General features: G+C 29.7%; 1 protein-coding gene across 7 annotated transcripts in view; it reads left to right on the top strand.

Moving 5' to 3' along the window:
- LOC106784802 (disintegrin and metalloproteinase domain-containing protein 10-like) overlaps positions 1 to 5,557 on the top strand; it is a 43,118-nt gene that overhangs the window by 17,363 nt on the left and 20,198 nt on the right. The window lies entirely within an intron of this gene.

Below are 5,557 nucleotides of genomic sequence, written 5' to 3'. Positions count from 1 at the left end.
GTAAAAAAAGAGTTACATAATTGTATAGAAGATTAAACAATAAATATAAAATTATTAATCCAATTTGCCAAACACGAATGACTCAATTAAATTTGCAGTGATAACTTAAAAAAAAAATATATATATATACCTATACAATACGAGTGGGTGTAAAAAAAAGAGTTACATAATTTCATAGAAGATTAAACAATAAATATAAAATTATTAATCCGATTTTCCAAACACGAATGACTCAATTAAATTTGCAGTGATAACTTAAAAAAAAATATATATATATATACCTATACAATACGAATGGGTGTAAAAAAAGAGTTACATAATTTTATAGAAGATTAAACAATAAATATATCCACATATATAAATATTCTACAAGAAGGAAAAATTCGATCTAGATAACACACATGCAAACTAACACACGTACACGTTGAATAACAATTCCTATTTTCATAGTTTAAAATAAAATTCAACTACGACGCGACACAGAGAAAGGTTTAATATCCGCTAATATTTATCGGATGCATCTCAACTAGATCGCGAAAGAGAGAGAGAGAGACAGGAGAGGGGGGTGGGGGAGGGGTGGAGGAGAGAGAAAAAAAAAAGAAAAGGTCGATGGTACGTGTAAGCCGTATTTCCGTTTGACGATATTCATGGAAAATAGAAGCTTAGTATTTCAGCGAAGCGATAACGTCACCACCCACCCCCAACTCGCGTCTGGTTCTGCTTCACGTTGTTTGCAATGCTCAACGCGAAACCATACGTGACAGGAGGACAAAAATATTCGTCGAATATATATATATATTTTTCTGTATGGTTTTTGAGGTAGGTATCCTAGAGATCGTGGCAAGATCGATCTGATTTGCACAACTTCCCATACAATACGCCTTTTATTTGCGTTTCCTGTCGTTGTTAGATGGTTTGCAATGGTAACACCCCCCAATACTTTCCAAATTTTCTACTTCCAGTTTCCATCCCCATTCTTTCATCGTTTATCTTTTTCTAACTCGTACCATTACCATTATCATCACTACTACTATCCCCTTCTTCACTCGTTTTATATTATTCCACATTCTTTTTATTTTTAGTTATTTTGATTCTAGACTAGAGAAAAATATCTTTACCCGAAGATACATACAAACTATATATTACTCTTACAAGATAGAATATATCCTATGGTATTTTTCCTCTATCAGGCGTTAGCTTTCAACGTGGTGTAACTACAACCGTTCTTCGTCTCTCTTTATGTAAATCGTTTGAATCCACGGTGAGCAATAAAATGTAAAACAGGAGTAGTTCGGTCTGTACCACCACCACCATCACCATCACCATCACTATCCACCTAGCTAGTCTATCTATCTATATATTTTTCTCATTCCTTTTTCACATTGTCTTCTTTGTCGTTGTCGTAAGAGAAGAACCTTAGTAGAATGTTCTTACATTTCTCTTTCCATTTCTTTCTTTTTCTCTTTTTCTTTCTATATATCTATCTTTATCTCATTCTTTCATTCATTCATTCTTCTTCTCATTTTTCACTTATTCCCCCCCCCCTCTACCACTGATGACAATGTCATCGTAAATGATCCTCTTCAAAGTATCTTTCATCTAAACAATACATTTATTACACGTTTTATAAATAATTACTTAGTTAGATCAAGGAATCATCTTGTATATCACGTATCTCGTTGTAAAGAAACTTCATTCGTGACAAGTCAAGAACTAACATTAAAAGAAAGAATGAGAGATAGAAATAATTGTAAGAGAGAAAAAGAGAATGAGAAGAAGAAGAAGAAGGTGGAGAACAAAATGTTTAAATTACTTCGTTTGTCATTCTTTCCTCCCTTTTTTCTTTTTTTCCAAATAAAATTTCATGGAGATTTTCTTCTCTATCTTTCTCTTTTTTTTTTCCATTTTTTTCCTTGTCGGTCACGAAATGCCTTTTGTCGCATTCTAACATAAACGTACGGGATTGCATACCATGCACTCGTCGGGACTTACTTCTTGAATAGGTTGCGAACTCTCGGCACACCTCGGACCATGTGAATCCAGTTTTCTCATACGTGGGCACAGGTTGAATGCGAGCAAAGCACGACAATGTTCTATAAACGGAATAACTAGATTGAAGTTGGTAGAAAGAGAGAGAGAGAGAGAGATAAAGCGAGATGAGATGTGATGTGGTTGTAAGAGCTTTTTCAAAAATTCTCTTACAGTATCAAAAACACCATCGATTTTATCATAATATTTCATATATTGATGAAACTCGTTTCATTCTTTTTATCTAGTATTATTATTATTATTATTATTATTTTCTTTTTCATTTAATAATAATAATTTTACTGTTTGAAATTTTGAAATACTTTATTAATTGTAAGATAAAGTTAAACAAATGTGGATGAAATCAGGTTAATCATGTTACAATATTATTATTATTATTATTATTATTCTATGAATATACTTGTTTTTAATTTAATAATTTTTATACAATTTTCGATTAGAAATAATAATAAAAAGTAATACAGATTTATGTGTACGAGTGTATAAAGAAAGTGTTAGATTAATTTATAAAAGATTAAACAATATATAAATATTTCTTGTATTAAAAAGAACATTCAATTTATAGGTAACACCTTTTTATTGATTACTTATCTACATACTTTTATATACTTTATTCTGTCATTAATTCGTTTTGGTGATATATAACAAATTATTTATTATATCATTTTGAATTATAATTATAAGAGATTGGAGATATTATTGAACGGATATAAAATAAAATTCTATATCAAAGGGGATTAGTAAAAAAAAAATCTAAAACACGTGCCAATTGTATTTAGTTTTAAATTGATCGCAATAACATAAACTCGTGATTATTTTAAACTAATTTTTCTGATGGGTAAAGGGGGTGAAAGAGGGGAGGATTATTTTTTTGGCTTATTTCGTTAAAAAAAAAAAGAATCTACCTGTATACGTTATTTTTGATCTCATATAATTCGTTAAATTTATTATTCTTAAATTACAAATTCAAGAGAAAAATCATTGTATTATATTATTATAGATACACGTGTATTCTGTCTATGTAAACGATAGGAAGAATCATATTGGGTTGTACATAAATGAATACATATGTTCGTGAATATTAGATTTTCCGAAGTTAAACGAGAGTATTCTTATTTCAGTATCGAATATAAAGAAGAAACTTCTTTATTCTCTTTTTACATTTTTATTTTTATTTTTTGTTCTCTTCCTCTTCTTCTTCTTCTTCTTATTCCTTGAACTTTTTCAATAGTTGCATTATCGGTAATATCGACGAAGCGTTATTAAATTCCACAAACGAAGCTTATTGTTTTATACGATTTTCAAATGATACAACACGATAGATATTATTCCTTTATTATTATTATTATTATTATTATTATTATTATTATTATTATTATTATTCTTTTAATTTTCTTTTCTTTTTTTTCTTTTCTTTTCTCGTTTGATAGATATTTCAAAGGCGAGGTCAATTAGCGACAATTACAAACTAGACTCTCATTAATGTGTTATCGAGATCTATGAATCGAATACGAAACGATAGAAACTGATATACATATATATATATATATATATATGTATATATACAAGAGTAATTCTGTTAATTGGGAATGTAAAGTAAAAGTAGAAAAAAAAAGAAACAAAATAAAAAAATCATACAACATAATACGTTCGAACTTTTTTAGCAGTATTTGATTTTTTTTTCTGCATGGATGGATGCATCGATGCATTTTTGTGTACTAAATGCATCTCTACACTTTTATACTAATACTAAATTTTATTTTACAATTATTTTTGTAGAACATTCTCTTGCTCGTTTGTACCATTGATTATAGGACACCCTGTATATGTGAAAGATAATAAGAAAAAAAGAAAAAAAAAAAAGGGAGAAAAAGTGAAAGGATCGCCAATTAAATTTGACTTTTACATTTCTCGTTATAAATCTTTATAAATAATTATATTATACAAATATAAACTGATCATTTTCTACACTGCGAACAAAAAATGTTTCATGTGAACGATTTAGAATATTCATTATTTTTTTTTTCTTAAAAACACTTTTTTTTTTATAACAATTTTGTCATTAGCATTAGAATATAACAAGCTTTAAAGGGTATAGTTGTACAACTTTGAGAGGGTGGAGGGGAGGGGAGAAATAAATAAATTATCCTATGAAAAAATTTGAAAAAAAAAAAAAAAAGGAATAATCGATTTAAAAAATCTTTCAACAGAACTTTTCGTTCATAATCAGTTAGGAACTTTTAACCTAATATAATCGTTCCAATTAGAAGAAGTAGATGTAAAAGAAGAAAGAAAGAAAAAGAAAAATCAAAAAAAAGAAAATGGACGAAGAAATGGGGTAATTCTCCGAAATTTCTCTTTTTTTTACTCGAACAATAAAATCCTTCTTTATAAATATGCATAAAGTTCTGTATAAAACACACACAAAAGAAATTATTTCCTTTTTATTTTCTGTTTTCTATTTTCTATTTTCTTTTACAATTACGTTAAACATTTCTCGGTTTGTTAAATAATAAAATTGTAATGGATATCATTTTTATTCGTAGGACTAATATTTTCTTGTTTGTATAATATCACAGAAAGATAAAAGAGAGTGAGAATAATAAAGTTAAAGAAGTTTCTTTATTAGACGCATCCGATTTAGAAAAAGTTAGGCTCGTACGTTGACTCGAGTTAATATTCTTCCTTTGAAGGAAAGAAAGAGAAATAGAAAAAAAAAAACAAAAAAAAAGAAAAGAAAAATAGAAAGAGAAAGAGAATGCCTGAGGTATATGAAATGGTGCAAAGTTCAGAGTTATATTCACGTCCATGCGAAATTCATAATCTCTTGCAGAAGGAAGCAAAACGTTTAAGTGACGATGAAGCTTCTTCTTCTTCTTCTTCTTATCCTCCTATACTCTGTTCTTATCTACCCTCTCTCTCTATCTCTCTCTTTCTCTCTATTTCTATTTCTTTCTTTTTCTCTCTTGTCTCGTCGACACGCTGACTTCCTTCGCCAACGTATTATCGGATTACCGGCTTTTTGCAGAAATACCGCGAGTGCATACTGAGATTATTATTGTTATTACAAAGAAAGAAAAAGAGTGTATGAGAGAGAGAGAGTGAGAGAGAGAGAGAAAAATAACATGGAGTAGGTCGATTATTAATTGACTCTAACGGCCGTACAGCTCTTATGCAAATTAACTCTCGCGATGGTAAAATTTGAAAGGGTAAAACCTTACACACCCTACTCTACCCTCCCTCCCTCCCTACCACTCATTTTCTACCACCACCTTCTCGTTTCTGCCACTAACCTCCATCTTTTCTGTCGTCCCTGAACCGAGCCGTTTGGTTCCTCCTTTTTCCGGTTTATAACGAGCGTGGTAGGTTTAAATGCTGGAAAATCAACGCTTAATTTAACGGCAAATACGTTTCTACGATCCTTTTTTTTTTTTTTCTTTCTCTGTGGACATTCATTTTCTTTACAAGGATATTAAACGTTGTCCGAGATTTTGTGTTCATCGTTTTT

This window comes from Polistes canadensis, unplaced genomic scaffold (assembly GCF_001313835.1).
Source record: "Polistes canadensis isolate GaletaPanama2010 unplaced genomic scaffold, ASM131383v1 scaffold_40, whole genome shotgun sequence".
Taxonomy (NCBI): domain Eukaryota; kingdom Metazoa; phylum Arthropoda; class Insecta; order Hymenoptera; family Vespidae; genus Polistes; species Polistes canadensis.
The sequence above is the reverse complement of the archived record's forward strand: the minus strand, read 5'-3'. Positions and strand labels throughout refer to the sequence as shown.